This window comes from Anas platyrhynchos, chromosome 2 (genome assembly GCF_047663525.1).
Source record: "Anas platyrhynchos isolate ZD024472 breed Pekin duck chromosome 2, IASCAAS_PekinDuck_T2T, whole genome shotgun sequence".
Lineage (NCBI taxonomy): Eukaryota > Metazoa > Chordata > Aves > Anseriformes > Anatidae > Anas > Anas platyrhynchos.
The window spans coordinates 7393009-7404544 of record NC_092588.1 but is presented as its reverse complement, the minus strand read 5'-3'; the positions used below and the strand labels follow the sequence as shown (position 1 = coordinate 7404544).

At 38.7% G+C, this 11536-nt stretch overlaps 1 long non-coding RNA gene across 1 annotated transcript; it reads right to left on the bottom strand.

Moving 5' to 3' along the window:
• Positions 1–3408: 3408 nt before the first annotated feature.
• LOC110354099 (uncharacterized) lies at positions 3409–11243 on the bottom strand. The gene is made up of 4 exons (XR_002405589.4): positions 10987–11243; positions 10048–10116; positions 4577–4866; positions 3409–4492 (listed from the first exon to the last, which is right to left on the bottom strand). It is a non-coding gene; the product is annotated as an uncharacterized lncRNA (long non-coding RNA).
• Between the last annotated feature and the right edge of the window lie 293 nt (positions 11244–11536).

Sequence of the window (11536 nt, the reverse complement as noted above, 5' to 3'; positions counted from 1 at the left end):
TATTTTGCAACCTTATTCACCTTCTTATGCACCTCTTTCCCAAAAATCACAGGTTTTTTTCTTTTTTTTTTTAAACTATAACTTCATATTGATGCTGTCATTCTTCTTATGCAATTTCTTTGAGAACAGAGGAGGTGTAAAAATGTTCCCATTTCACTTGAGGGCATTTTATATTCACTTACCACTCAGACATGAACTGCCACACCAGGGGTAATACCTGGATCTGGAGAATCACCGGTGAATGCCCACTTCTCCTACTGCTTCATGGGGCAGCTCTCCAGCGTGGATTGATGGAGAGCTGTCTTGAAGAGCCTGAGGTGTGAACAGGCCTTTCATCTCAACAGAGCATTGAATCTTAAGATTAATGAAGGTGGAGGAAAAATACGTTTCCCAAAAGACTAAGGCATGCGCACATCATTTGTAAATGCAATTACTGTAATGGTATGCTCCACTTGGGATATTGCAATTTGCATGAGCAAGTGGTCTATAATTAGTTTAAAGACAGATTGTTTACTGAGTGTAATATGAAGCTCAAACTTTACAGATGAAGACTACAGACCATGGCTAAAAGTTGTGATTGTCTTTTTTCTCTGAGTGCATTTGACATCCCCGCCTTACATGAAGCATTTTCTGTTTAGGCAAAGGAAGAAAATCACAGGCCTGTAATTCCATGGGACAACTTGCAGCATGTGAATTAAAGCTGCATAATGCAATTTTTCACAAGGATTTTGCTGAAAAACTTATCCGGAATATAAAATAATAGAAAACATCAGGTATGCCTATTAGCTTTGAAAAACAGAAGGCACAGACACAGCAAACAAGAACTGGAATATGTGCGTACATGCAAGGCCTCCGGAGGAAAAGGCATGGAGGACCACCAGCAATCAAAATGAGGTTCATAAAAGATCTGATAGAAATTTGTGCTCTTAGGAGGAGGGGAAGACATACATGTATATTGAGGGTACTTGTATTTTACTCAGGGAAAATTATATTTTTCTCCTTCCCCCCTTCTTCATTCCTCCCAAGCCTGTGTGCATTCACACCCTTTGACCTGTGAGATTATATGTTGAATAAGAATTGGTATAGGAGTTCAGTTCCCCAGTTCTTTTCTCTTGCAGTGTCCTCCTTGAATATAAGGAGTGTTTTCTCTGGAGCAGAAGCTTGCACATGCAGTCCTTGTATGGGTTTTCCTCTGCTGGAGAAATTTGCTCCTTTGCTGGTTACACAGAAGTCTAGCAACTGAGACAAGAGTAGGATTTTATCCTTTTTCATTTTTATGGTTTCTTTTATATTATTGTTTTGTTGTTGTTTGTTTTTGGTTTTGTTTTGTTTTTTGTTTTTGTTTTTTACATTACAGAAAAGCACTAACTGCTTTGTTTACTGCTTTGTTTACAAATGCATGATTTTTTTTATTATTATTTTTATTTTAAATTCATTTTGTGGAGGTTCACAAATTTTGTATGAGGATATTTTTATGGCCAGATAGAACCCCTGGATTTTATAGTGTAAATGATGGCATGAATAGCTAGAGAAGCAGGCACCACAACATGGACAGACTGAATAAAAAGGCTAAGGAGGCTGCATTCATAAAACAAAATGAGACAATAAACCAAAAGGAGGCATTCTCAGAAGTTAGCTATTTGATTTCTGTTGGCATCAGCTCCCACAAAACAGCCAAAAAGTATAGACAGATGCAATCTTTTGCTGTATAAGGTTTATTGGATCATAAATATAAGTACTAGCACCCCCTTTGGAACTGCTGGCTTTATTTTAGGGACCTGAAAAAGAAAAAAGAAAAAGGAAAAAAAAAAAAAAAAAGAGAGAAAAAAAAAGCCCTTCCTGAGAAATATTTTAAAAATAAGCAATTTGCTAATATAGAAAAACTAGTAATAACCACTTTGTTTCTCAGTTTTTAAGGGCACCTGTGTGACTCTAGTGAATTTTGCTTTAATTCAGTAATAAAAATCCATTTTCTGAGAGGGGGAGAGACCTGAGACAGGAGGTGAAACGGGTTCTACTGTATGATTTTGACATGGACCACTGCAGTTTGTCCAAGGACAAAGTTCAAAGCTAGATGCCAGTCATCATGTGCTTGTGACATAGACCACATTGTATCTTTGGATGAAGATCTAATGCTCCTCAAGTTCTGAAATGTTCAGAGCAGCAGTTAAAAGATATCCCATTTCTGCTGCATGAAGGTGTACCACACAATCAAAAGATAAAATAATAATAATAATAATAAATTAATAATGATAAAAAAAAAAAAAAACTTTTAAAATGCTTATCTCAATGTCTGACAAATTAACAAGATTTAAAGACAGATGCATGCTGTGATTCCTCATTTTTTTTTCTAAGGTACTTTTCTCTTCTCTTCTCTTCAAGCCACAGAAAAAGAAAATATCTAGAGATATTATTGTATATATAATGACATAAAAGTATCTTCCCTGTATTCTGTATTAACCCAAATTGTTTAGAACAACAAATAAGCCTCACAGGACAACTTGAAGACAAGTGGAATCCCAGTGATAGGTAGCCTGTCTGATTGCAGAGGCCACTGTGGTGTCCTACATTAACGGGAATTTCCACAGATTGCCAGCATGTAAATCAGCATACAGTCCATCTAGATGGAAGGTAACGTCAGTGTGATTAACCAGTTTCAGATCACCATATGGTAAGAAGGAATAGGGTTGTCTAGCCAGCCAAGACACCATGGAAAGTGAGATGAGTGTCAGGCCTGAATGTAGTATACTCCAGAAGGTGTGATATGCTCCTCCAGACATGGGTAGCTACCTTACACTGTTGTGTTCTAGTTTTCATGTGGAGATCCCCTGCATGAAGTACAGATTGTCACACTCTGGAAGGTTGAATGTTGGCATTTTTTGTCTGAAAAAAAAAAAAAACATCCAAGTCATGAATGCATCTGAATTCTCTGACTATATGGAGATAAGGGATTTGACTGTACAGGGTTTGGAAGAACAACCCGGCAAATGGCATTTTTATTTGTCTAAGCCCCTGGGTTAGGCTGACAAAGCCATCATTTGGTCCGGGGGAAAAGCTGCTGTTTGGCCTTAAAAGCAAAAAAAATGTGCTTAGTAGGTCACTAAACTTCATAACTGAGAGTTTAGACATCACCTATGATCAAAACATCTTCTCTGTTCATTCTGATTACAAGACAAGTCTTCTTCTGATTACAGTTCCTATCGCATAGTGACAGGAAAAGTAGTTATTATAAAAAGTGTACTGTTATCTAGGATGTTTTCATGCACCTCTTCTACAGCCACAAACCACTCAGATCTTCAAATCAGAAGATCAAACCTGAGAAGACAGTAGGGCTATCTTTCTCCTGGACTGCAATTATTAATTACCTCTGCATGCGTAACACTGAAGAGATAATTATCACTGTAAAAATTAAGCCTTTTATATTTAATCTAGTCAATGGATATGATATACAGGTAAATTAGCAAGCACATACAGTATTGTAATAGGAGGAGGAATGCAATGGGAGGTCTCTACACTATTTAAATCATTTCCTTATCTTGCAGCCCCTCTGACATAATTAAGATTTGTTGGACAATTTATAGCTAATATTCAGTCTGGATGAACATAACTTATTAATTAAGTCTTCCCATCAGATAAGCTGTCTCCTGTGGTTTGTACCACATCAGGATCACAGCATTGTTCCCCAGCGTAGGCTGTTTTATGTAGGCATCCCACTTCTGCTTTTATTCAAAACAATTACTTTACATACCAGAGAGTAAAGAAAGAATTGTGTTTTCCCCTTTAGCTGTAGCCAACAATATCAAGAGAGATCAAAAGAAAGCTTTTCCCCAGATGTCACACTCCATTTCCACTTTTTTTCCCCTTGTTTGCTTTGATTGATGCTGCAAGCTAAGGAAAAGAGCCTTGTTTTCGCTGAGCTGATTTTATTTCTCAAATTTGAACTAGTAGAGATCTGCAGACTAGGTGTCACAGAAAGCCAACGGGGCTGAAATCAAATGAAGGATATCAGCATCGAGTAAACCTCAGAGCCCCGTGGGAATGAGAAAAACACTGATATCACCAAGGTCAGCCACCCACACTGCAGTAGCCTGATAAATACCCAAAGAGATGAGCTATGTCCAATAACCCTACAGTAAGCTGCAGGTATAAACACCCTATCGTGTGCTTCATCCTGGTCAGGCTTTGGGGTGCAGCAGTGCTCAGGTCCACTGCTAACACTGCAGCACCTGGCCTGAAAACATGGTGAGAGAAGGATTCATTGGAGCAGATCCCAAAAGAGGAGGGCACTAAGGAGCCACCAAGCACGCACTTTCCAAAGGTTCCCAAGTTCATGTATTCTAAGGCACCATTAAATCCAGTTTTGCAGGGCCTTATGAGAAACTATAACCATCTTCATTGTGGAACTTCTTCCTCACTTGAGTTTTCAAGGTGACATATCCATCCTTCCTTGATGCTCATCTCTAACCACAGAGTTGATGGCAAACGCTGGTAGCTGTTTTTTATGGGAAATAAAAATAAAACATGAAGTGTCCTATTTCATGCTTTTAAATTTTGTCTGGACAAAGCAGCAACCTACTGTTAATTAATGCACATCTCCAGGGACTGCTGCTAATCTGGATTCATGCCTCTTCCCAGATGAGAAGATGCTGCCCTTTGCTCCTCATGGTACCAGCATTACTCCAACATATCTTCCTCAGGGGAACTCCTCCTGGGGGTCTATCTCAGGACACTGAAGCTCACAGCAAGGACAAGCAGAGCTCAGTGCTCGTGTTCCCTGTGGAGCCCATTCCATGAGGCTGTTGGTGAGGTGGCAGTGCAGGACAGTAATACCTCTTGAAAACAGTAATTTTCCCATACTGACAGCACCTGGAATGGGTGCAAGAGCAACCACCATATAATGTAAAATACAATCTTAATATCAGTTAATTAGGAAAAAAACACATTAGCATACAAGAATCCAATTTACCTTATGTGCTACCTGGTGATTGAAGGGCAAGAAAAGGGTAAATGTGCATTAGATCATAAAAATGATGATAGTTTGCCCTAATAAAATGCATTACTGTCATCAGAACCACTTGATATATTTACAACCAAATCTCCATTGTCCCTTTGCATCTGCTGTGATTTAATTACGATGGTAGCAGCAGTCTGTTAATATTGTTTTGAGCTGGCTTAATTTGCCTTCCGTAATTTAGGCAAATTACAGGAGGTGAGAAGGGTTGAATGAGTAACCTTATTAGCAGAGAGACCTTCTTCAGGATGCAGACTGAATGAAGGGTAAAGAAAAAAGAAAAAAGAAAAAAGAAAAAAGAAAAAAGAAAAAAGAAAAAAGAAAAAAGAAAAAAGAAAAAAGAAAAAAGAAAAAAGAAAAAAGAAAAAAGAAAAAAGAAAAAAGACAGCAACAACCAAAGCTAAATAGTTCTGGAGGAAACTTGCCCTTTCAGATCCCTACTCATATTTTAAAAGTTAATTTAATTTAAACCAGGTTAGGATACATATTTTGATTACGTTTTGTTTGTTTGTTTTAATTTGGGGGAGGATTTCAGGTCTGTATTTTGTTGTCACTGCAATAAATGCACCTTCATCAGTGGCCGTTATTTGTCTTTATGGTATTGTAGACCATCATTCCAAAAAAGAAAAGACTCCTGTTTCTCAGTTTCTGAAAATTATTATATCCAAGTTATAGTTTTTTCCCCTTGGGAGGGAGATGGGGGAGAGAAAGAGTTTCTCTGGAAGTTGTTTCCTGTGTCTCTGTCACTGGTATAAAAGCAAAGTGATCTCCTTAAAATGTGTGAAATAACCATGGCATAAAATTAATATAGGAGGAGATTTGGACTCATGCTTTTTTAATAGAACCTGGAGTATCAAAACTGTCTCTGGTACATCAAGAGCTGCATTCATGTAATTCAGGGAAGGATGGGGTCTAATGCACTCTGATTATTCCTTTATCAATTTTCAGTGGCAGCACTGGTCTATACTATTGAATAAGTTATTATGCTCTGATTGATTTTTCTTTCTTTAGGCACACATTTTATATTTGAGGCAATTCCTGTAAAAGAAAGGAAAATGTCACAAAACATGAACCCCAACTTCTCAAAGAGAAAAGTTATTTGTGTAATTCCCATGGAAGAAAAATTTTCAGTAATTTGTTCTACACTTGACACTTAAATAATGACCAGGGCATATTTTTCAGTATAGCAGGTTGAATTTTACTTCTTACTGTCTTTCTCTATTCACCTTATAGCAGGGATTGATGATGGCTGCTCTCAATCAAAACACACTGAAGGTTGTAACAATATCTCCATGATTTTGATATCAGAACAAGCAACTTGCTTGGCTTCTAAGACTGTTGGTTTCTACATGTATTTCCTTACATTTCAGCACAAGGTGGCCAAATGTGCTTTAAAATGATTAGACCCTTCTCTCAGGCATATAGATTTATTTTGGGCAGGCAATTGAATATGAACATTTTAAACAAAAACTAAGGGCAAATATTTTAAAACTGCATCTTTGAGCCTGTGTTTTGGCAGCCCTTCATTGCTACCCCTGAATTCCTTAGACTGTTGCAAACTTTCTCTCCACCTGTGTCTCATCTCTGATTTTAGTAATGTAGATTGAACTCTAGCACTCCTATAGTTAATTGCCTTGTTGGCCTACCAAAATGAAGGCTTGGAGGAGGCTTGACAGATCACCCCAAAGGAGGCAATCACCAGGGTGTGAAATGAGATAGATAGCATTATTGTCATGAAAATAAATGAATCACAGGAAAACAAGAAAATGGTCAAGACAGCCCTGTGCTTAGTGGTGATGACAGCTGCTATCTTTGTTGCTGTCACTGTGGAGGAATTTGAAGCACTGAGATTGTTATACTGTGGGGGAGCCTTGTTATAAGAGCATGGCAATAAATAGAAGAACAGCACGAAAAAAAATGGAAATATCTGTGAACATCTAGAAGACAATGAAATGGCAGATGACTATGGACTTGGATTTGCCATGTCACTTCAGAGTAATCTAACACTTTTTGTGAACGACCAAGAGGTCCGGGCTGAAGGAGAAGCAGCAGGCACCACGTATCCTGACTTTACAAGGTTTTTTTTGATGGTGCCCTGCACAACATCCTAAAAAGGAGCTAGGGAAGCATACTCCTCAATAAGTCCTCCCAGCGTTGGCCTCAGAAAACACTACCCAACCAGCATGAAACAGTAGCTCACTGCTTAACTGGGAGTAAGTATCATGATCCCACCACCCCATCCCCTCCCCTGGAATCACATCATTTTTCCCTCATGTCCCGATGTCACAGAGAATACTATTCCCAAAGACTTCAGAAGTAGATTGCACATCACTATTCCCTCATCTACATTGTCTTAGAATAGGTTTCTGACTCTTCTCAAAGGATAAGTTTATTTATCAGCTCCACAGGTCTCCAGGACTCTCAGGTTGTTGTTGCCTTTTCATCTTTTTTTTTCTCCTATGCCAGTTTCCTAAGAGATATTATATGGTGTTTGAGAACAAAGTGTTTTGGGAGTCACACTATGGAGCTGTATTCTCAGATCTTCACTTTATGAACAGGGAAAAATATTATTGTCTGTGTCCTGGTTTCCCAGTGTCTAAGCAAGACCTACTAATATTTCTTTTGGCAAGGGTGAGGTTTTGTTTCTGGTTAGTAGAAGAGGCATTTGTCCATTTAAAGCCAAGAAATGGTAGATGTTACTCACCCTTTCCCTTTTTTTGTACATAATGCACAGCCCAAGAAGAACAGTTTTGCTTCAAGATTTCCTCATTGAAAAGCCACCGAACCAGATATGCTCTAGAAACTAAACTTTGGCCACTTAAGGAAACTTTTCATTCACTCCCAACAATAATTCCTTGGAAAATCCTTTTACCAACTGGCTTTTGAACTTTTCTCTTTTCTTAAACCTGCTTAGTTTAATTTTGCTTCAAACCTTTGCTTAGCTGAGGAAAAAATATCTTGTTTGGACTATCTGTAAAAGTTGAGTTAAAAACATTTGAAGTCTGTAGAAGCTTTTATGCTAAGTTTGGTCAGTCTTTGATTAGGTTTCCTTTTGGTCTACATCCTTCTTCTTCAAGAAGGAGTCATTCTCCTTTAATGACCTTCAATCCCAGGCTCAATATTTAACTTATGTAGCCTTTTGGGTCTGTTATCAGTACTCCTCACACTGCATGAAACATCTTCTCCTTTGACCTGACTTTCAGACACTCATAAGATTCAACAGATTCTGCATAATTTCTCTTCACCCGAGTGTAGTCAAAAAGACCAACCTCATTCATTCCCAGACATAAATAAGCAAACAGAAACTTAAGGCAGTCACAGTTGAGAGCATTTATCAATGTGGCAACAAATATTCAAGGAAATTTCAAGTCTATCATAAGCTCAGTGATACTAAGGAAGTTAATAAAACATATTTTTATGTGACTATCAGGGAGTGTAGTGAAAGGACAAGGAGTAATGGCTTTAAACTAAAAGTGGGTAGATTTAGATTAGATATCAGGAAGAAATTCTTTATTCAGAGGATGGTGAGGCAATGGCACAGGTTGCCCAGAGAAGCTGTGGATGCTCCATCCCTGAAGGTGCTCAAGGCCAAGCTGGATGGGGCTTTGGGCAACCTGGTCTGGTGGGAGATGTCCTTGCCCATGGCAGGGGGCTTGGAGTTGGATGATCTTTAAAGTCCCTTCTAACCCAAACCATTCTGTGATCCTTTATACCGGTTTTAATATGTGGATAAGGACAAACCTTAATGCTGCCCTTCATGCAGTCCACATAAAAATCTTTGACATTCTATTAGACTAGAATAGATTAGATGTGATTATATAGGTGAAGCTACTTTTCTAATATCATGCTCATATCAAACAGTACTCATATAAAACGCTGTATTGTGGAAATAAGAGTTTAAGTTCCCTTTAGATTTTTTTTTTAAAGTCCTTATTCTGCTTCAGAGTGGTATTTCACCATAAGACTTCAGAGTCCATTTATTTTGTGGGGTTGCATATTCTCGTAACAGACACACATTATTTACTTGACACCAGAGAGGCAAACACAGATATGCTGCATTTAATTAGGAATGAGCCTTTTTTAATGATTCAGTGCCTACCCTGAATAAATAATCTTGCATATATCATTTGCCTGAAGACGGATGAGCTACTACACCAATATTAAAGATAGTTAAGAATTGCCCTACAAAGTATAAATCATCCAGTTGCTGTGGGGGATGTCACCTTGTATGACAAAAGTGGGAGCAAAGGAAATTACAAAGGAGATTAATGTCATGTTCTGATGCTCTTGCATAGAAGTTATATATAGTTTGCATCTCTACCGCTTGATCTTTCTATACCTAATGTAAATTGCTTTATGAAACATCCAGATACACGTAATGAACGATTAGATACAGTAAACATTTAAATTAATCTGTCTACTGAGTGTGTCCAGAATCAATACAAGGATGTAGATTTTTAGCATCTGGAGCAAACTTTCTCACCAGTAAGAGGTTTATTTTTCATTTAATGGAACTCTTCTGAAAAGCAAGTGTCTGCCATCTCATCTGATCACAGCAAATGACCTTCCTCTTTAAAGATAACTTAAGCTTATCGGATTTAAACTCAAAATCCTCTCCTAACAAAGATCACCGATAAACACTGGAGTTGCCTGGAAGGAGACACTCTAGTGTGGCAGCCAGTGACACTACACAATATGCTTTATGAAGACACGACTGTTTTCTGCCTCTGCTTTGAGTTGACCAAAACCCCTTGACCATTTTAGAGTGGCTCCAAGCAGAAGCAGGTCAGGCCCAGTATTGTGTTAATGTAGACACACAGCTATTACAGGTCATCTGGGCTGGTGCCCTGGGGCTCGGAGCACAGACAGTTCATTGCACCATCATGCAAGCACAGTCACTTTCTGGATGCATTATAAAACTACTGGGAATGTGTCTAAGTGCTAAAGCCAAGGAGGGCCAAGAAATCTGGCTGGTGTTTGGGGCTAAAGTGCTGTCTCAAAAGAAACCATTCTCTAAGCTTTGCCTTTGTACTTACAGCTTGCCTCTTAAATATGCAGGAGCTGCACTCCAGCGTGACGTATCATACAATCTGCCAGATGCTACCCTGAGGAGAGAGACAAATCTGTAACACAAAGGGAAGAGTTCGTTTTCCAAAACAGTTTTACTTTTTAGTCCTTAGATACATTTAAATTAAGTTCAGTAAATGCCCATAAAGAATGAATTGAGTCAAAAGCTTGTACGTCCTCTCTCTAATTCCTTCTTGTTGAATTGGTCTGGTCTACCGAGTAACTCCATTTGTAATAGGACGTGGTCTGATGTGGCAGAAACTGCCTAGAAGGCTGTTTTAAATTGGGAATTATTTTAGAACTAGGATACGGTGGCCTTATCTATCTCAGATCTGCTTGGATCTGTAGTTTAAAATAAATTGGATCATTCGAATGTGTAGTATGGTTAATGCTAATGAGCTGCTTGGTTTAATTACATAAGAAAACAGTTCTAATTATTGGAGAGCTTTTTGTTTTGTTTTAAGCCAGGAGTAGCGAGGCTACTAATGTTCTCTGTGCTAAATGTCTTCTCATAACAGATTTACTATTTATCAGGTCTGATGATACAACCTTCAAAGTGCTAAAGAGAAAGAAATAAAGCCACACTGAAAAGCAGTGCCTGGTGCTGATTTCCTGAATAAAAACATTTTCTTATCTGTCTTCCTTGTCAGATGGAAAGCAATACCTAAAACTTCTAAGCTCAGAAAAGTCATGGAGATATGAGCTAACACCCTGGTCTATTTTTAAGTGGAGAGAGTGTTAAATGTCATCTAAGAAGGTGAAGCCTACTTATCATAGTACAGCTAAGCTGTTCACTGTCCACCTTTTTCATTGCATAGTGAAGTTCTTTTGAGTTATAACTATCTTATGAATATTAGAAAAGTAAGTAGAAATCATAAACATACTACAAAATTATAATAATGGGCTACCTGATTGCTAGAAGACACCTTTGTCAGCCACCTGGTGTCCTTGTGATGAAATCCACCAATAGGTGCACCTGCACTACACCTGACAAACTCTGTAAGCCCCATCCAAGCTAATGAAATACTGATGAGCCAAAGCAGTCACACCTGCTCCCTTAACAAATCAGGCCTATGTGAGAAAACATAAGGAAGCACCTAACACAATTATAGAATGGTTTGAGCTGGAAGGGGCCTTATGGATCAGCCAGTTCCAAGCCCCCTGCCATGGGCAGGGACACCTCCCACCAGACCAGGTTGCCCAAAGCCCCATCCAGCCTGGCCTTGAGCATCTCCAGGGATGGGACATCCACTGTGTCTCTGGGAAACCTGTGCCAGTGCCTCACCACCTTCTAAGTAAAGAATTTCTTCCTTATAGCTAGTCTCAATCTCCTCTCTTTTAGTTTAAATCTGTTACTCCTTGTCCTGTCATTGCATACCCTGGTAAAGAAAATGGATTAGGAAAGGGCAACTTGCCATGTACCCAGGTGCGATGCTGAGTCAAGATAAGCCTGTAGGC